The sequence below is a fragment of the Chroicocephalus ridibundus genome, chromosome 7 (genome assembly GCF_963924245.1).
Source record: "Chroicocephalus ridibundus chromosome 7, bChrRid1.1, whole genome shotgun sequence".
Lineage (NCBI taxonomy): Eukaryota > Metazoa > Chordata > Aves > Charadriiformes > Laridae > Chroicocephalus > Chroicocephalus ridibundus.
Genome location: NC_086290.1, coordinates 54,809,887 through 54,831,513, shown reverse-complemented (window position 1 = coordinate 54,831,513; position 21,627 = coordinate 54,809,887). Strand labels below are relative to the sequence as shown.

The following is a 21,627-nucleotide window of genomic DNA, read 5'->3' as shown; positions in this document are numbered from 1 at the left end:
GATGATACAGGCTAGCATGAGTGGTAGGGAGCAGCATGAGTGGAAGGAGAGTGTGGTGTGAGTTGTGATTCTACTTGTCTGCTTATTTTCTGGTTTGGAGGCATCGAGCACCTGCTGATTTAGGGGTTTTCTATATGTGATTTCATGCCTGTGATTAGCATTTCTAAGGACATGACACATACGGTCTCACCACTAAAATACGTTCGGTAAATATGTAAACAGAAAATTACAGAGATGGTCATTGTCCGTCTGTCCTGACTGGTCTCCAGAGGTAACCTGGCAGGACTCGGCACGCTTCATTGGGGCCATCCGATATAACACATCTTGGACTTCAAACTTAGGAGTAAAATGCCTTCTCTGAGTGGGGTTACCACCTCCTTTTGGCGCTTCCTTAATGGCAGTTGCTTGTCTCATTTTCTTTCTTTTTAATCACTGGGGCAGGAGATTGAGATATTTAGATAGTGTATTCCAGTGTCTTCCCATTTTACTGCTTAAAGTCTTGAAGTCAAACTCTATCGAAAACTTCAGCTGCTTCACAGAAATCTGTAATTGCATTTTATCTGAAATCAACCATTTTTATGCCAGAATTTCTCAAGGTAGATGATAATAGTAATAACAGAATAGTAATAACAGAACTTATAAGTTCTGGGGAGGTGTGAGAGATCCTGTATGATGGCGTCTTTTAAAAACAGTTTTTCTGGACAAAGTTTGAGAATGATGCCTGGTTAGTTGATGTTATTGTTGGAGCGTTGTCCCTAAGTTAATAGCGAAGTTATGTTTGTTTTGCTGCTTTGAGAAATTATTACAATTTTGTCTGAATTGAGCAGGCTGTTAATACTGATTAGCTTGTGCATAAGGTGGAGATGGCAATCTCCTTAATTTCATATTTAATTACCAAAAAATCGCAGCAAAGAGCTATCGAATGATTTGTCACCATTGTGCGGTTCAGTAGCTATTGGTGGAACCATGTGACTGCTGGGTATTTAATATCTTCTCCTTCTATAATTCTCCTATTTTTTTCCCTTTGCTGTTTTTTTTGGTGTTGCTGTTTAAAATTAAGTCATAAATTTTAGGAGCAAGGAAAACAGTCGTGTACCATCTAGTTTGGTGTCTTGAATCTCCAAGAAGCGTCTTGAAGATTTGCTCCCAAGATTTTACAGATATTTCTTACTTAAAACCTGTAACTTCTGAGCTTGCCAGTCGTGTCAGTCTGTTGAGTTCAGGTATTACATGACGGATAAATCTCCGTGTGACGTGGAGCAGTCAGTGCACATGTTCTAGCGGGGGCCTCTCCCGAGTTTTAATAACTACAGACAAGGTATGAATATCTCTTCACTGCAAGAGGCATGTTTTTTTCTGTTTTTTCCCTCTGCAGGTGCTACCTTCTGCATGGATACACATCTAGCAGTTCCTCTGTCTCTGGTGGAGCATGTGTGCTTGCTCTGCAGGAAAGATGCTTCTTAGAATGCTTACCTCATATGGAAGAAATAATTTTATAAAGCCTATAAGTAAGAGCAGTTTCCAATTTACAGTGACTTGAACAAGCTGTGCTTTGCTTTGTTTCGTCACGATGAAAGCCACTTGTTTGTGTAACTCAAAAAAAAATAACAACACAGGCATAAACAAGCATAAAATAATGTACTGTTCAAGATATCTTTATAGGCAAACAGTAACTAAACACCTTTTAACTTGATCCTGCCTGGCTTGGAAAGCATCGGGACTGTTGCCTTCCCCCATTTTGATGGGCTGCTCTCGTGGGCCGGGGGTCTGAAGGGAAAATTATTTTACCCCTGGAGACGTTGAGTTTTCAATTGGCCAGGAGGTGAGAGCCAGGAGCAGAGCTGTCGTTCTGAGCTCTGCTTTGAGGGAGAGCTGCTTCCCTCCTGTTTGGGTTTTGCTTTTTTTTTTTTTTTTTTTTTTTTGGTCGGTGTGATGTCATCATTCTGCGAGGTCTGCGCCGCCGCGTCCTCCAGGAAAACAAAACAGGGGGACGAGACCTGAATGTCAAATGTAAAAAAACAAGCAGATCTGATTCTTCCTCTCCTCCCTCCCCCTTTTTCATTGAAAGGAGCTTTCAAGCTGACTTTATACAACAGGAATTAGCTTAATAGAAAAAAGAGAGCAAGAGAAGCACAGTTATTTCTTTTCAGTTTTTATTATCAAGTTCTCAAAAATAACTTCTTCCTGCCTTGCTGGAGGATGTGATGTATATTATGTGCCAGATGCAAATATATAGGCATTTTATAAATACCCATGTCCTCCTTGCTTCAGGGATCTTTTTTTCTTTAATGTCACCTTTCTCTTTTTTACTGTTTTGGAGATATTTAAATGAACAGTGCACAGTGGCTTCTTGTCGTGTTTGTGTTGGTTTCTATCAGAGAACTGTCCCATATTGCTTCAGATGTTTGTATAAATATCATGGTAGTACTAACAGCAGCCTTCCACTAGGATTACTCTTGGGCCCCGGCCGTGGTCAGGGGAGCAGCCAAAAGCAACTGCAGGACTCATAGAACCAGGCTGATTTTTGTTCAAGGCTGTGAAATTTAATATAAGAGCGTATCCAAGATCTTCCTTCTTTATGGGAACCCTTTTGTGGCTTTCATGCAGCTCGTTAGCTATACTGAGTATTAGTCTTCATGTAAATTTGAATCGGTTTATTCTTTTTCAGGCTAGAGCTCGAAATGACTTTGCAAAATAATTTGCAGAGGGGTGTTTTTAGGTATTTGGAGGCTATAAGCTTTGAGTATTGGTTGTTAGAGGGTAGGCTGGTGGTCTCAGAAGCTGTCCAGATGTAGTAAGAACTTCTGGGCAGTGAGCAGCACTGGAGCTGATATTCTTTCCCCCATTGCGTTCAGGAACCTTAATTACTTCTTGGTTGTTCTTTATAGCTTGTGTCCAAAAAGTAAATACTGTTTTCTGGCATGGTGTGTTGAGTTCTCAGTAGCTCCCTGTCCAGCTGGGCTGCATGGGTGATCTGCATGCATGATGAGGGAGCAGTTCTTGCTTTTTGCTGGTCGGTTGTTAGGGGTGTATCTGCCCAAGGTATCAGGAGGTTGTCCTACTTTTCCCAGCTCAAAAATCCAAGATCCTTAGAATTTGTAAAATGGACACCTGACTTTCCCTTTGTTTATTAGCCAACAGGAGCAGTCAGCAAATAGATCTTCTTTTAATAAAGGAAATGTTGCTTGAAACTTTACTGGGTTTTTTTTCCTCTTATTTGTCTCTTCCTACTGACAAACAAAAGGCATAATCCATTATTCCAAACTGCTGAAAAAGAGACTTCAAATTGCCAGGTATGAAATTATGCTGCTTGTTCAGTTACCAGTAGGAAACAGCGTGTGAGATGTTTCAAAACCTACAAAGGAGAAAGTTCTTTGTATGTGTGAATTTAGTATTCACAAAAGGTGTCAGATTGACAGCCTTGGAGATTGTGGAGATTGGAATTTTATTTATCCCTACAGTAGGTGCAGTGCAGACTGCAATAGTGCAAAAATTTGCTGTATTATTCCGCTGTTAACACCCAACGAGTACCCTTCCCGGGCAGCCTCTAGGGGCGAGGAGCTCTTTGGAGAGAAAGCTCTGTGCCTCCTTCAAATCGTTGGCTGCCAAAGGGATGTGAGGGTGGGTTTTTTTTGTGTGTGTGATGTGGTTGCTTGTCTCCTGAAATCCAAACAGATGTGAAAGGAATTTGATAATATCTACCTCCAAACAGCCACCGGAGCAGAGGCAGCCTTCAGTCCCCATGTTCTCTGGTTGTGTGCAGGCTGGTACTCTCGAGTCAAAAGGTGATAGTGGTCATAACTCTGTTATTCACTGACTTAGCTGTTCTTCTGCAGAGGTTTTTACACTCTGTCTTGTGATAAATGTAAGTCATATTGAGATAGAAGATTATAAATTCAGATAAATAATACTGCTCCCTATTTTAATAGGCTGGGCACTGGCTGAAACTTGGAAAAGAAACACAGACCGTATGTATTTAATGGTTGGCATAAGAAGGGGGATGTCGGACCTTTCTGTTCTTGCTGTGAACTTGTGTGGTCTTGGACAGGTCACCTCTTAGTCGCTTTGTTTACATGTTTGTAAGGTAAGAATGTTTACTGCAACTCTACTAAGTGCTCGTCAAATACTAGGTACTTTTTAAGCGTCTACTGAAAGTGTAGGTCAGATGTGGCATTGTGAGTTTTGGCAATTGGATAATATCCTCTTAGGAGAAAGTAGTGAAAATGAAAAAAATGGGAGATGGAGCAATCTTGAGTTACCAGTGCTTTGGTCTTTCCATGCTTTTCCAGACCCAGTGTAGAACCTGTGAATGGAGACATCGCAGGTGTGGTCCTCTCCGTCCTGTTAACGCAGTTGGCCGATGTTAGTCATGCAGAGCTGGCCTCCTCGCTCTGCAGACCTGAAACCATCGGCCTGAGCTGCGATCTGCTTTCTTCTGTCTGTGTGGACAATACCTTTGAATACTGCAAATAATATTTCAGCTTCAGAATGAATGGTCTTTATTTCAGAGACACGATTTTATTTTGCTTTTTGCCAACGATTAAATACCGCCAGCCCCGGTGCAAACCATCACTTCTGTCCCAAAAGGAAAAGCTCTTTGCAAAAGCTGCTTCTGCTAACCAGGACGAAATTTCTAATACAGTTTCTCAGTATAAAATAATCCATGTCATGATAAAATCTAAACATGCATAGCTATCATTAATTAAAATGTAAGTGAAAAATGCTGCAGATTTTTCTGCTTCAGGATAAGATCTAGTCCACTGTACCTCTGTGTAAGGTAGATTCTTAAATACTGTAAGGAAGAGAGGGGCATTTTAAGGGAACCTGGACAGATATGGTGACAGTATTGAAACTCTAATGCAGACAACATCTCTTGTTTTGTCTAAAAATGTTTGACAAACTCTCCAGGAAAATAGGAGGGTCTCTATGAGGTGTCATGTAATGAAAATGAAGAAAGAATACCAAGCCCTATTTCTGGGGCTTTCCTGTTTTCTGGGGAAAAAAAATAACACCAAAACAAACAAGCAGGTAATTTATTTTTGAAAATTTCTAATGTCCTCCCAGGAAGGTCTGTCCCACTACTCTCTCGGGACTGTTCTCATGGCTGTCCTTGTCCCCCGCTGCTTTACTTCTTCCATATCTTGATAGAGCCAGAACCCTGTGTTGCATATTTGCAGACCATCTTAAGGAAACCCTTCAAACCGTACAGCTTAATCCCACTCCAGCTGTGCCGTGTGGCTATAGCTTTTTTCATCTCCAGTTACCATCCTTCATTAGATGGCACGATTGTGGGCCTCCGAGTATGGTTTATCTTTGACCAAATCGCTGATTGCCTTCAGATCAGAGACTCCTCGCAACAGCCACCACTGCTGCCCAGCAAGGCGCAGGCCGCTGCGCTGGCTGAGACAAAGGCCTTCGAGCTCCATCCCTGCCAGCAGCGAATGCCTGAGGAGAAGTCTAAGATTATTTTAATTGGCTTTTTTCTTTGCAATGCTATTCCTTTACTGCCTCTCTCAAAGATCGGGTCAGTCTTGGAAAAGTCGCCTGTTGGCAGCTCCCTGCCTCACCTCATGCAAAAGCTGAGGCCAGAGTCCTTGAAACAGGCAGGACAGCCTTGTTTTTCAGAAAGCCCAAGTGTGAGAGCAGGTTCTGCCATATCTCAATTAACCTTTTATTTAAAGGCACAGGAAATAGTTTTGTCCGTCGACTGAAGCAATCAAATTATTGTTCACCTGAACTAAAGGGTAGGAGTGGAGATGGTTGCTGATTATTTCTTTTTCATTCATTTGCTTTTGTGAATGGTTGCTGAGAACAGCTGGATTAAGCGGCTTTGTGTGCGAGCACACAAAGAACCCATGAAATATAAAGGTGTTTGGATCTGTGCTGTTGGAACAGACCAATTTCTGATTACAGCTTTCTGTCAAATTTAGGATGGATGTGTTCCTACTTGAGCTGAAATTGCCTTTTCAGCCTTAAAATACTTTAATGCTTACTAGGTACATTCAAGCAACTTAAGTACTTTCCTCCTCTCTTCAGGCCAGGAGAAAGTGCTGTATTTTTTCCTTGGGAGTTGAAGAGTTGGTGTACAGGAGAAAAAAAAAATTAAATACTCCCAGTAAGAGTTAACTTGGGTAGGATGGACCTTGGGCATTAAAACTTGCTTTGTGGGCCTTGTTTCTGAATTGTTGTTCCAAGTATTTGCTTCAGGTGCAGATGCTGACCTACCTCTTTCATCCCTCTTATTCAGGACAATTAGTAGTACCGCCAAAACCAGAAAAGAGAGAGATAATTTTTCGAAAGCAGGTTTTTGGAGAAAAGATGTAGTCATTTACCTTCTGTATGTGCACAATGATGTGTCGATTAACCTGTCTTTCTAGTGGAGAGGCAGTCAAGCAACAGGATGCCTAAGTCCGTGATTTGATGGACTTTTTAGTAAACCTTCTGTAAGGAGAGATCTGCTGAATTTACTGGGGATATTCCACCGCAACAGATGCCACTCTTCACTTCTACACTGCTTGCAGGTGCTGGTGTTGAGAGAAACCATGGCTCTTGAGCACTCCATGGATGTGTCTTCCTAGTGATACATATATAATAATGATGTAGGCAGGTAAAGCATAAAGGTTAATTTGTTTTATAAAAGTTCATCAGGGTGGAGACCCTCTTTGTATTTGCAAAACACCTGGAACAGGGGCTTATCCCTTAGCAGGACCCACGGGTTGCTCTTATGCTGTAATGTGCATTGCTTAGGCATTTGCAGCCTGGTGCTGAGCAGGCAGTTATTCTCAGACAGCAGCTGAAGATGCTCCAGCCCTGGGCTACAGGAGATCAGAAGGACTTTTTCCTGCAAGAGAGACTTCTCTTGTTTCCAGTTCCTAGACTGTGGGGAATCTCTGTCCTGTGTTCAGTGAATCATTCCTGGAGAGCACCCAGGCAGTGTGGAGGAGGAAAATGCCTGGTGTGAATGCAGGAGGTATAAAAGTCAGATGAGAGAGGGGAGATAAGAATACGTCAGGACAGAAGTATAGTGAGACCGGGACTGCAGAGGGATGGGAGAGGAAGGAGCTACAGCTGGTGGAGAAATGGAGCTGGAGGTTTGCAGGAGAGGTGACTTGGGAGCCTGGGAGATGGGGAGGGAGGCAGCAAGCGAAGATGGATTGTTGGCAAGGGAGATGGCAGTCTGAATTCTGACACTTTCTAAATTTGGAGCACTTGCCTTTGTAACCTTAATAATTTTGTTCTAATATGCTAGATACAAAAATTATATTATATGTTCTGAGGAATTTGGTTACTATGGTAATGGGTATATAAGTACATAAGAGAGAAGATGTCAGCAAACGGAACAACTGTAATGTAGCACACAAACCTGTGACTGCCTGCATTTGGGAAGCAGGTCGTTAGGAACTTCTCCTACTTCAGTCTCCTCTCTCACTGCCAGGATGTCTGTTCCTGTCTGAAAGTGATGTCAGAGCTTCTACAATAAATCTTTGGGGTTTATGGAATGTCAGTAGACGTGCCCAAAATTCCTGGGTAAACGGACCACGTACCTGCCTTCCGTGCCAGGATGGCGATGTCTCTGTGTTCCCACCTGGCCTCTGGAAGTGCAGGACCAGCGTTGACCAGCCAGACCATGAGCGTGTGGGATGGGAGCTGCTGCTGGCTGAGCTGTGGGTGGGTGGCTTGTTCCCCGAGTTGTGCCACAAGTTTCCCCCTCCTTGCTGCTGGTACCCTGTCTAGCTGGATTTTGGGAAGTGCAGCTGATACCTAGATTTAAGTCTTTGCCAGAAGCCATTGCTTTCATTCCAGCAGCTTGGTCACAGTGACACAGTTGAGGAAGGTGATGGGGAGCAAGAGCATCCTGGGGAGCACCAGGAGGAAATGTGTGGCAGCTGTTGGCCCAGGAATGGAAAGGACAATGGTTCTCACACACTTCTTGTCCCATCCCTCCGCTTCCTCATCTGCACCAAGGACATGTTTTGTGTGCCCAACCACACCTTCTGATGTAAAAACTACCCGTGCCATGTTTCCCATGTGTGGGGATGGAAGGGTTGTGAGGGAGTGACCGTCCTTGCCAGGAGAGGGTTGCTGGAGAGCTGATGGAGCAGGACAGTGGCTGGGATGGCGGAGCACTGCAAGTCCAGTTCACCTCACGTAGGTGAATATCAGTACAGCATAGGACACAGCACCACGTTGGAGATTTCTTAAAGCAGGGTATGGTGTAATGGTTTAGGGGCTGGCTGCAGGAAGGTGAGTTAATCCTGTTGAAGGAGAAAGTGGGGGCTAGAGGGAAGCTGCTGATAGTTTTCAAGGATCAATCTTCAGGCAAATTTTAAATGGTGTTTTGGTCTTGATGTGCCATGAAAGGACTGCATTAATAAAATCGGCTGGGGCAAAGTTGGGAGCATCGTCAATCCAGAGGACTGGAGCCTCGCTTGGCAGGGCTGAATGAGCTGGGTGGTTTGCAGTAATAGAGACATAAATAGGATAGCACAAAGTATGTGGTCATGCAGTAACAACAAATATACTATATTAAAAAGATATAATAATATATATCTAATATACATATAAATATATGAAATATAAAAATGTGGTTTATCAGTTAGAAATGGAAAGATGTGAAAGACTTGAGTATATCCATCGATACCATGGTGATTTTAAAACTTCAATGCTATGTGTCCAGGAAATAAGCAGATGTGGACAATTCTGGTCAGGGATTTTTTTTAAAAAAAAAAAAAAGCCTTAGTTTGGGACGGATGTGAGGAAGGGCTGTTAGGATGGTCTGGGAAGCCAGTTCTCTCTCCTGTGTCGTAAAGGGAGGCAAATCTCGTTTGCTTTTTTCAGCTAACAGGCCAAGGGGACACATATTATATCTCTGTACTTATGCTTATCCCTCAACATTGAAAAGGGAAGAAAACTGTTTAAACTTTAAGGACAGTATGGGAAAAAGAGTAAGTCAGTGTAAACTGACAAATAGTAAATACAAACTGTAAATCAGTCATAATCAGTTCTTAATCTTAAATTGGTTCCTAATCAAAATAGGAGTGGGTTTCTGGAGCAGCCTTATAATCAGAGTAGTGGCTTTGAGAAGTTCTCAGGAGTTGGTTATTATTTGATGATTGGATTCTATTATATAGTTGCTCAAAATAGCAGGAACAGGACTTAATAGGACATTCAGTCCTATGATCTTAGCTTTCCAATCGAGACATATTCTGTATCTGAACCACTGCTACCTAAATTGTATTGTATATTAGTTGAAATGAGCGTTTTCCCCATGAAAGCAGATAAAACTCATCAAATTAAAAGGGTGTGCTTGTTATCTTAATATATCCTGAAAACTACTTTTTATTTTAAGTGAAAGGCATAAAGACAAGTAATGTAGGCCTTGCAGAACCCACTGGAGAAGCGTTTCTTCAAGTAGGTAAAATAGTGAAAAAGGTGTTCCTTGATTTGTAATTGTTTGCTTTTGGTTATTTGACTCATCCCCTTGCTGTGTGCCGTTCAAAAAATTGTTCTGCTTGGTCTTGTGGAGACAGGAAAAATAAATACTCAGTCTGAGCTGGAGTAAAATGGGACAAATTGCCATGATTTTGGGGAATTCCAGTAGGAATGGAGCTGCTCTTGGGCTCTAGAAATGTGTGAAATAATTGCTCAGTAAAGGCATTTATGGGCACAGGTAATCTGGTGAAGAGATTTAATGGTTATAGAAGGTTTTAAACTCTTTTGATGCTGAAATATGTTTGAACCCCTTTTTGACCCTGCTTTAAGTTACAAACTTGTGGAAGCAGCCATATACCTTTGCTGAACTTCTGATGGCTCTTTCTGTGGGCTCCGTTAGGTTGGTCACTCCTGAAGAGTAGAATAGCCTTTCACTGGTGATCTGTTCCGAAATGCCTCTTCTGCATTTGTCCCATGATGAAGGTCCATCACATACGTGCACCTTACTAGAATCTAGTAAGGTACTTTCTCATTATTTCTGTGCAACCTTTAAATAAACCGTGTTTGTTTGTTTGTTTATGGTAACGGTATATTTTATAAACTCCTGTGAAACAAAATTTACAACGTGCGTTTTGATGATGTTTGTTTGACCCTAGAAGAATAGCAATAGAAAAATTGTCATCCAGTATCTAATGCGTCACCTGTCTGGTCCTGTCTTCTGTTTCTGGCAGTGGTAACGACTGGATGCTTTGGAAGAGGTGCCAGGAGCACTCAGGAATACCTTACCTGACCTGTGGATGTTCTTACCCATGTAAATGTCTAGTTTAAAAAGCAATGTTTATGTGTCTTGCACTCAGTACCTTGCAGTAATTTCTGCAGGTTAATTTTGCCCTTTATGGCTTGATTGGTTGAATTCCTTCACTCTGTTATAAATATGCTACTCTTACATTTTGTGGACTTATGGACTTGTTCTTGAAGTCTGAGCACTTGACATGGCCTTCTTATGTATGATTTTTAACTCCTGCAGCTTTTCTCTTCAAACTTAGTTTGTTTCCTTGGACATCTATGACTTTCTATTTCTGAGGCCTTTTTGTACCGTACTTTCATTTATTGCTAGATGTGAGTGAAGAATAATAGCCAGGAGCAGAGCATGGCAGAGACTTCCTTAATGTATTGTCAGAAATTCTGTATTTTCCTAATTAATTCTTTGTGTTGTTTATTAAAAAACAAGTCTGATGTTGTCTTTGCATAATGGTGCAATTATTTTCATTGAGCTGTCTGCACAAAGCTCAGCTCCTGAGTTGTGTTTAGTTCAACAGTAGATATGTGCTTGACTGTTCTTTACTTTTTGAGCTTTCATCTCCTGTCTTGTTGCTCATTCACGTTGGTTTTTTAGGTTCCTGTGTACTTTCTGGTCCTGTCAACTGCCCTAAATAAAACTTGTCATGTTCCTTCCCCTCCCATTCCAAATCTTAAATGCAAATATTATGCAGGATCTGCACAGTATCTGTGGTCATTCTGGTTGCGAGGGCCTTTTCCCTGGTTCAAAACATGTAATTATATATCTGACCTCTTGCTTTTTTTCTGTGACTTGTATCAGTATTTCAGCTCTTGGTTCAGAGGTGGTGTTTCTGTTCTCCCATCTATGACTAATTAATACTCATAATAATTTTGTGTACAAGACCGCCCACTTCTTTTTGAATATCCTTCTGAGTTGTTCTGTCATTTTAATGACATATAGTCTAGTGCATACACGTTTGGCTTGTTAGTTCTTAGTCTATCACAGTCACCAAGTGATTAGCATGTTACTTCCACTAATTATTAGTTCAGTTAATTCTTCTGTTCGGTTTGGCTGCAGCCGTTGTGGGCAGCTTCTCTGGAGCAGCAGCTGTTGGAAGGGGACAGCAGTTGTGACAAAAGTATACGTCACCCCGGAGGTACATCAGTCTTCTAGGGCAGCTACTTACTCATCCTGTAGGTCAGTAATGTTTAATTTACGAGTTTATTGAAGGACCAGCTTTCCTGATGTATGGTCTGTGACAGCACCATGCCTTAGACCTAGTCATCTTCTTTGTGCAGAAAATTTTCCTTCTTTCCTGTACCCTTGCTCTCCTGTGTGGCTTTTCTCCAGCCTGGTCGTGGAGCAGGCTGCGTGACTGCCTGAGGCTTCTTGCTGTCACAGCTTGGGTTTTAAGATTATCCCTGCAGAATCTTCCAGTTTTCTCTTGGATTTTTCTGTTAGTATTTGACTTTATTTTCTATGTTAGGTCATTCCTGCTGGCTTTGGTTTCGCTAGGTTCGTACTTCCTCAAATAAGAGTCTGACCTGTGGACTGGGGGGTTGGACGTAGCCTCTGGCCGGGTGGACATGTGTCCTGACGTTCTTCTGCACTCTGGTGAATTTAATTGCAAGCTCAATTTCACCGTTCTCATTTTTTTACTTATTGGTCGGAAGACTTTAAATTGCTTCCTTTCAGGCCTCCTTCCTAAAACTGTGTGTGATACTACTACTTCTTAATTACTTCTTTTCTCATGGGTAATTATCTATATTGTGAGCTTTAGTAGCTTATTTCTGAGTTATTTATGCTGAATCCAAAATAGCTAATTTGCTTACGTTTACATTATTTATTGTTCTGGGGCAAAATTGCTTAGGGGTCAAGAAAAGGTTTCTTTAAACCCAAGTCCCATTAGGATATCTGACTAATTTTTTTTTTTTTTTTTTTTTTATGGACAGCTGGAGTTTCCCAGTATTTTTGCTGCTAGACTTAATTCACTCTCATCAGCTGGCCGCTTGCTAACCTCTTCCTGGCCAGTATGCTGCCAGCACAGCATGTCCTGCACTGGAGCTGTTGTAATGCATACTCTTTAGTCCGAGAGAGGTGGCCACAGAGAGTTATCTGTAGGTGATGCAGTCACAGAGTGTGTGTTAATGTGATGCTTTATGTAGTAAAGGAAAATAGTTGGCAACAACTGTGAACTTAATGAATTGCAAAAGAAGGGGGACAGAAGATTGCATTTTTTCCAGTTGCCTTCCTCATAGCTTTGCTAGCCTAAGGAATTGCTAAATTTAGAGCTGACCTTCTTAATAAATGTACCAGAACTATCACAAGCAAAGACATTCAGGAGATGTTCGTGTTGAATATGTCAGGGTATGGTTAGCACTTCTTGAACTTTGATGACATTGGTCTTTGAGAAGTGAACGCTGGCTGTTCTTCAGCTATTCTGTAGGTCTAACTTTTGATCCCATGGGAAGTTTTGCTTTAAATAGGAGAAAAAATACAGGATGCTTTTTGGCATTAATTTTTCTTTCAACTGCCTCAGCATTGTCTTTTATTTGCATTAAGTGGGAGGGTCAGTGGTAGATTTGGTATTTCTCGGGTGAGTGGCATTGCAGAACTGCCAGTTAATAAAACTGGCGTTTTCAGGAGTACTGTAGTGTTAGATATATTCCTGTTTGTTTATAACCGGCATATGTAACTTGTCAAAATAGATCTAGTTGGTTCAGAATATCTGTCTTTAACACAGGAACAGGTTTACCCAGTTAGAGTTATCTTTTCTGCCGCTTAGAAATCTTGAAAGATTGTAGAAATAATCAGAAATACAGAAAACTCTTTCCATTTTGATTTAAATGGAAGGCACAGGATAATTGTTGCACTTTTTGCTCTGCTGCTGGGTTTGTCAGCGGAGGTTTGGGAAACTTCACTCTCTGGCCCTTTTGCTAGTGACATTCCTGGAAAGTAAACATCCAAGCAGAAGAGCTCAGCGGGATCAGAAGGTGTGCTGGGGTAAGTAATTCAGGGAGTTGATGATGGACATTTTAGTGTCAGAATTTTGAGAGGAAATCAAAGTAAGCCACAGAGTCTGCAAGTGCATGTATAAGAGAAATGCAAGCAGTTCTCTAACATAAAAGTGTCTTCCTGAGGCTGTTCTGTGAAGAAGTATAATACAAGAAAAGATATAGGTAGAGAAGCAGAGAAAGAAAGAAAAAAAAATCTGCAAAGAGGCTTTTCCAGGATAGAACCATTGCTCAAAAATCTTTTTAAAAGGAATCTTTCTGGAATGTTAGGCTTGCTCTTTGTCAGATGAAGAAAAATTTACCGTGTTGGGGAAGAAAAGGTTCCCCATAACCAAAACATAGGTGCTCACGCAGACAAAAAGCTCCCAGAATTCATCACAATATCCCGGTGCAGATTCATCTTAACCTTTATAATCTAGTCCGTCTAGAAATACATAGATGAGGGAACGTGGAAGATATAAAGAGGGCAGCATTTGATGACCATTCTCCTGCTCTGTAGGGGATCTCAGTGCAGTTACACAGGCATGTGTGGGGTTGTAGACCACGTGAAGGTGCTCCTCACTGTCATAATGGCTGTAAGATCTCACCCGCTTCAGTCTTTGGCAGCAGAAGGGGCTCCTGAATCGGAGACAGGGCACTGCTGTCTTTTCCCTTCCCTTAGGGACTGGTAGAAAGCAGGGGAGCATCTTGCATACATAAGCTAGAGACTGAAAAGCAGTCTAGAAAAGAGCAACATCTCGGTGGGGCTTTCCATCCATAGTTACCTTTTACAACTTAGTTTTTTCAGACCATTCCAGGTGCCTTTATTCTGCTTGTAGTTGGCACTATTTCGGGATGGTTCCTTTTTTAAATCAGTTTTGTGACAGCATTTCAGATTTTTTTTCTGAATATTAAACATTTTTCTAACAGTCTCTTGTAGAATGCCATTCATCTGCACCTCTCTTTTCCTTAATGACAGATAGTCCTCATGGATGCACCATGGAGAAGTGTACCAAAAAGAATGGTTTTAAGATAATTAAGAGAAAGGCAAGTTCATGACTCTGTCAGAATTTTTTCATCTGAGCTGCAGCTCACTACTAAGTGGCAAAAGAAAGTTAGCAGGATCCCGAGGGAAATGTTCCCGAGTGCCTTTTGTCCTTTTGCGGGGCATGGGAGAAGCTGAATGCCACTTGCCGCATCTCCTGGTTTTTCTTATTTCGTTTCTGGGATATCTTTTTTTTCCCCCTTAATTACCACTCTAGGAAGATTTCCAAATTGCAGAACTAGGAGAAGTAACTTGTTGTTAGCTTGGGTGGGAGAGGTTTACCCAAGTACGCAAGTCGTCTGTGGTCTGTGGTTTCACATGAATCAAGTAACTAAAACTGCTGTCCGTTTTGAGAGGCTTGGAGATGCTAATAGACTTTCCGTTGTGATAATCACCTAGAATACAACTGTCTCAGTACCATCTGCCGTGGTGTAATTGAGCATGGACGGGAAGCTGATTTTTAGCTGTTGAAGAAAACAGCCACCTTCAGTCACTCATCTCCTATGTGTGCGAGGCACGTTAAGGCACTTTAGAGTTGCTCTGCTTCTGTTAGAACAGCAAAAAAGAGTCAACTGGGTGGACCAGTGGGTGTTTTCTTTTTTTTAATTAGAAAGCAATAAAAACCATGGTATATAGTTTGTACAAGCTTGCTGGAAGGAGAAATTGGGCGCAGTGATCAAGAATGTACTTTTCCCAGTGATCATGAAGAACCTGATGAACATGTGTCCCTGCATTTGCTGAGAGGTGCAGAAGGATGGATAGAAGATGATCCTGAATCTGTCAGTATTGCACTGATGGCAGGTGCCCTAAATTTCAGATAAGCCAACAGAAGTTCTTCGGTCTGTGCCCGTAGAGAAAGGACCCACCACAGCAGGCTGGTAGCACCTGGCTTTTGATGAACAGCAAATGAAGTGATGGGATGTATCTCTGGCTGCCCTTTATCTTTCTGGATAAGGTAACTCCATGCATAGAACTCATCTGGCTGAAATTGTAAAGGCTGATTTATATGCAGATGGCAAAATAGGTCAAGAGTAGTAGCATTGTTCCTAAAGTCACATGTATCGGCATGGCCTGGTGTGACGAGAGTTTGCTCCTTGTGATGCTGGACCTTCATCCTCTTTTTTGATATGCCCCCACCAAGTGTACAGCCCTTCCGCTTCTGGTACCAAATCAGTGTCAAATCATCGCTCTTGCATCCCCACGGCTTTGAGGCGTGAGTGGTGCAACATACCGTTGTTGCCTGAAGAGAATACACTGGTGTTGCAAAATAACAGTTTTGCCTTGAGAGTGCATTTCAGAGTAAAATTAATAATTTTTTTCTTTCTACTCAGGTGATACTTGTGCCCTTCATCACATTGTTTTCTCTTTCCGTACATTGTGGCCGTGTTTTGCAGTGTTGTAGATGGGGTATTTTAGTCACATAAGGGCAGAGCTCAGGCTCCTGTGTGGTCCTGGTTGAGGGAGGATGCGCCTGGGTACCTTGTGCTGGGACAGTCTCTTTGGCATCTCAGATATATGTCGGAGAAGAAGCTTCCTCTACCCGACAGACAATGTTATATGATACCGAAAGTCCAGCCGCGGTTTCCTCTGCGTGGTTTATAACCAAAGAGCTCAAACATGCAGATATTTTTGGTTTGTATGCTAGAAAACTTGTTTTAAGATTTTTTTTTTTTCTGAAAACGCATGGAATAGTGACTACTTCACATTTTGCGTACAAGCAGCAACTTGCATTCTATAATTTAGCTTACTTTTTTTATCTTACAGGCTTTTATTCAGTCTAGCAAAAATGGGGAGTGATTTGTCTGCTACTTCCCAAAACGTACTTTCAAGCATTCAATGCTATACAGAAATTTTTAAAAGTCAGTATTTTAAGCATTCTTATCATCTAATCATTCTTTAAGCATTCTTACCATCCATCTCTCACTTCAGGCAAAATTGTAAGTAAAATAAAAGAAAAATTGAAAGTCAGTTCTTTGAATAGATCCACCTTACCATATTTATGATAGTGGTGGAAATTTTCAGTGTCAACTGGAAGCCATTCAGGAGATTTTTAATAGCGTGTCAAAAGAATAATTTAATCTCTGCTTCATACACTCCCCAGCTCTGACCCATATGCAAGTAAGAGAAAATCCTTTTTCCCTTTTTCAATAGTTGCATGATGACACTCATTGCCCATCTACTTGATGCTCTTGCATTAGATCCTGCCAGAGGAAATTACAGTAAAATTTAGCAACTGTTTGCACTACATGCAATTCAGATGCTTTAAAAAAAGTAATAATCTAAGTGTCAGTTTCCAAATGAAGTTATGTTATGGTGGGCTGTTGTTTCTTGGTGGTGTTTTCTTGGTGGAGAAGGTTTTTGGCTGTTTTTTTTCTATCCCCTATGATTTTGGGTAAGAAGAACTTTGAAGGGCCGTTAGTTTTCTGTATTGCATATTCATTTTATCATCTTTGCTCTTACAGCACGCGGCTCTAAAGATCAGAGGTGCTGTAAATCATCTCCTGCTTTGTTTATTTTTAAAGCGTCGGGTATATTCTATTGGGGAAAAATACATAGTGTAGCTACCTTTGATACTAAAGATGAGTTTTTACAGTTTTTACTGTGCTAAGTGTATTGTATAGCAGATGGCATTTATATAAAACAAGATTTTTGCCTCAAATTGCAAATCATTCTTTGTTTATAACTTAATAATGGAGGACAGCATTCCTGTTGGCCTCGTTAGCCATCGTAGGAGTCCGTGTAGCATGTCTCTTGGTACCCAGTGAAATGGAGAGAAACACAGGATGATGGGTGCGTAAATCTGTTCGTTGTTTCCATGTTGTGCTCACACGGTATTTGCTTAACTCTGGTTATAATATTCTTATGTGTAGAAGCTGAAGGATGTTGAATATGTTGATTCCTTGAAACTTCATTTGTGTGGACAAAGTGCGGTGCTTTTTAATGCTAATGATCTACAAGCAAGCCTATATGCTAATTGTCACATTTTCATTCCTACAAACTTTTGAACCGTCTTGAGGAACTAGAGGTGCTTTGATGCGCTCATGTTTAGTGTAACCTAATACCTTCTGGTCACCGTCACTCTCACTGAGTGGGTCTGGATGTGAGCTTGGAAAATAAGATGATGGAGGTCTCGGTGAGTGGGTTCCCTTCTCCTTTGCAGGGAAGGCTAAGTACGTTCTCTTCTTAGTAGGCTGGTTTATTACATGAAAACAGTTATCTATGACACTGACAGCCGTCAGATATTTTACTGAGGAGAGATGTTAATTTCTCTGAGGTCTCTGCAGCACAAGGCTTAACTATGCACTTTAAATATGGCAACTGACCATTTAGAGCTTTGCTTGTTCTGCTCTGCAGGATCCCAGGGGATGTTAGTCACAGGGGTGGGTCTTACTTCAGCTTGAGATGACATGGCAGGGAGGCAGAAAACACAGCAGAGAACAGGTCTTACCCTGTCCTCGTCTTCAGCTTCCTTGTGTCAGTGGTTCGAGGTGTGTATGTACATTTAATATAGCTGTAATTACAAAGGATCCAACGTCTTATTGATTTCATAGACTTTGGTGCGTCTGTGCGTGCAGTTTCTGTTAACTGTTAGTTATTCAGATGAAAGTAATTTGATAAAACATTTCGGCCTGTAGTCAGTGTCATTTACACTGGTAATGGTAACCACTAACTAAACATAGTTAGTTCAGCCTACTAGATGGAAATAGAGTTGGTCCAGTCTTGTGCTTTGATCATTCCCTGGCTTATTTTGAATCTTTCTCGTATTTCTACGTCACCTTGTCGGTTATGAGTGGAATTGATCTAAGTACCAGTAGTTCTGTTTATGCAATGCAATATTCTCTCTTTGTATGAGTGACAACTAGGAAAAAAACATGGAATTTATTTTGTCTAATTTTAGCAGCCTGCAAGGTGGCTTCTAGGTAGACTTCCTCTTCAGCTGTCAGACACGGGCACAGTCAGAGGGTGCCATATCCCGTTTGCAGTGCCCATCTCTTGGCCACAACCAGGATCCGGCCACCTGATCTGAGCTGTTAAGGTGAGATGATTGGTCCCATCCACTGGGAGCAGTTGTGTTTAACAGTATAGCTGCACTGATCCAAAAATCTGTAATAAAGAGAGTGCATCGGTGGAAGAAGGTAAAATATGTAAGTGCAACTTGACCGTAATTTAGAAAACCAGCTGTCTGCTGGTATATGATTTAATTTTCAGTGCAGTTTAGTTGCAGGGGTTTTTTTGATCCTAAGGCTCATCTGTATTTTTAATACATTTAAAATAATGCAATAACCACGTTGCATGCCACTTCTCCTGACTTCACTTTCATTTCCCCAAAGTGCTCAGGTGTCATTATTGCAAGGCAGGAGGCAGAGCATCTCGGCTGCTGGCACTATCGGGCTTTGGCAGGCAGCACGTGTTGTCTGGGTAAAAAAAAAAGACTGAAGGAATTTAATATTGTAGCATCCATAAAAAAAATGGGAGCACTTTAGTAAGTGAGACACTGTAAAGCTTTCTTATGGATGGAATTTACATTAATGCATTTTATTGTTCCATCTAAGCAGATCAAATGATAAGTGTAGCGTCACATACACTTTTGTGACTGTTCTGTTAAATAGGTTTCAATACTTAATGTTTTTATTCTCATGCATTTCAAGGCAGCAATTATTTCCAAGAATAAAGACAATTAATTTTGTCTCTGTGCTCTCAGTATTAAGGTGGGGGGAAGCTGTATTTTAAGGTGTATCACGGTAGATGAGGAGTTCTGCTCCAATGTGCCATAGGAATTCCGTCAGCGTGGTAGCCCAGCCCCGTACCACTCCTGCCTGTATCGTCAGTGAGCCTGGGAAGAGTTTTAGCAGCAGTAAAAAGTGTTGCCTGTTGATGACATTTCAGAGGCATGCTCAGAAAGGATGCCAAGAAGGAGTCTAGTGGCTGGTTTGGCATGGGGGTAGGTGGGGAGGGGGAAAAGGCCGTAATCCATCTCAGCTGTGTGTGCGCAGGGCTTTTCTCCTGGCTCCGGTCTCACACGCACGCTCGCTCACGGGGACATGTGACTTTTGGCCATATTAGCAGGTTTATCCAAGCCTAGCCCCTCTGACTAACAGATGTAGGGAAAAGGGCATTCTGGGATTGCAGCAGTTGCTTTTGAACAACAATGTCCTTTTTGTAAGAATCTGATGCTTCTTAAAAGATGGAACATGACATCATTACCGTCGATCCAAGAAACATTCCTTCAATAATACTGAGTGTGCTCTGGTTATCAGCTCCCTTCCCCCAGCTCCTTTCTCTCGCTTTTCTGACTGATGCTTTTTGTCTATTGTTTCGTCGGGGGCTGTAAATGTGAAACAGTTGTCTTTCAGTGTTATGTGCTTGTTAGAGCTGGAATCAAGTGGAATATTGTTGGCTTATTTGAAAGAAAAATAACAAAAAACCCAACTCTTCTTCCAGTCTTCATAAATGTAGCATGCTTCAGGTATGAGCTGAATTGAAGCTAATTATTTCCCTTCCCACACGGTATTCGTTACCGCGTTATGCAACGGAAGGTGGAGATATCGCAGTCCCGTTCCTGTGCATCTCGCTCGGCTTCATCGGCAGCTGGGTATCTCCTGTGCTGATGCCGCCTGCTTCGAAGGCTGCTGTAGTGATCCTGCATCAATACAAAATGTGTGTGTGCGCGCTCACTCGTGCAGTATAGCAGAGCGGTGAACAGATGAATATTTTCTGTGTATATGTGTTTGTGTGTGTGTGTGTCAGTTTTTCCTTAGCCCCTGAGAGGGGAAATATGTTTTGGGTTATAAGTCTTTCTGAATGCTGACTGCTTGGAGGAAAGCTATGAAAATGCTGGATTTTGCTTCCCTTCCCTGCGTTCTCTCTCCCACGCATGTCTTCATTGCAAAAACTGGAGACTCTTGAAGACTTTACAAGTAGGTATGTCCTGGCTGTCTCTCGCGCAATCCTGCTCTCCTCGTAGCGATGCTGGCAGTTTGTTGAACTAACAAGGAGCCGGCAGTCTGTGGCACTTTCACATGGTGCAACTGTCTAGAGAAGAGTACCACTGAGCGTAAACTTACAGGAGTATGTCTTTTTCCATCCTGGTAGGAATTGCTCCTCAGGGAGGGGAAAACAAATGATTCATTGATGATCCTGAGGTTTGGAGAAAGGTGGTGTTATAATGTCCAGAAAAGGAGGGAAAATGGACAGGGATAGGGCCTTCTGATACACTGGTTAAACTCGGGTTTATTGTCTTTTTTTCCATTATGAAGACGTAAAACTTCTTTTGAAAACAAATTTGACAAGAAAAATGAATTAAAAAAAGCAGAAGTCTTGAGCAGACAGGGATTTGGGGGAAGAAGTGAGCTGTGTGATTAGCTGTTTGCCTGTGATACGGAATTATTTTTATTGGTGACCATTTACAGGGAATTGAGAGGAGACATGGGGGGAAAAAAAAAAGGCATTTTATTTGTAATGGTTGTTTGGCTTCACCTGTTGTAGAGATACGGTAAGATTTTTAGCACAACTAGACAGTATACTTTTATTCTGGGTAGATTCCAAGACACTTTGAGTAAATGAAAGCAAATGCACATGCAAGCAGAAAAGGCTGCTTACTTTCCCAATGGCACCTGAAGTTGCAAGTTCCTCTGAAGGAGGAGTTTGCCAGTGGGCTATTGTAGAAGACTGTATCGTGTGATATCACGATTAAAGTGTGTGGTTGCATCTGCTTTAGCAGAGTAGAAGACATGCGTCGTGTGTGGAAGTGGGTGTCTCCTGTTCTGGATGCTGTTCTTCTAAAGAAGAGGGTTGTGAATAAGGCCCTGAAGAATGGGCACTTTAAGATAAAAATAATGAATTTAGATAAGAGAAAAAAAACAGAAGAGACCATGGCTGATTTAGTTGTGGAAGGAGAAGCTTTAGAGGAGTCTCCATGTGCGTGCTGAAACGAGTAAAAATTGGTCACCAGCACCTTCTTAACTGGAGGACAATTGCAGAAGGAAAAAAATACTGAGCTGAATTTAAAAAATGTAAATACAGATTAATAAATGGCAGTGGTGGTTTGTACGCATCATACTTGTACCGTATATCTTGTCTTGCAAAGATCATATATATATATACACACACACACACATATATATATATGCAATTGTGTCATCCGCTGCACAAAGTTTAAACACTACTTGAAGACATAGTGTGTGTAACTCCTCAGGGGGAGGGTGTCAAGGTAATACGGGCTCGCTAGTGACAACCTGGTGACTGCTGTGGGTCAGAGAGATTCTCTTGGCTGCTCTATAGGTGACTGAGCAGATGCTGGAGCAAGGAATGTGTCTCACTTTGTGTTTTGGTTTGTGTTCCATAGAAATGTTTGACTGGGGTCACAGTGGGCCTGT

General features: G+C 41.7%; 1 protein-coding gene across 1 annotated transcript in view; it reads left to right on the top strand.

Annotated features, from left to right (window-relative positions):
* The window catches only part of TAOK1 (TAO kinase 1), a 73,550-nt gene that overhangs the window by 9,836 nt on the left and 42,087 nt on the right, over positions 1 to 21,627 (top strand). The window lies entirely within an intron of this gene.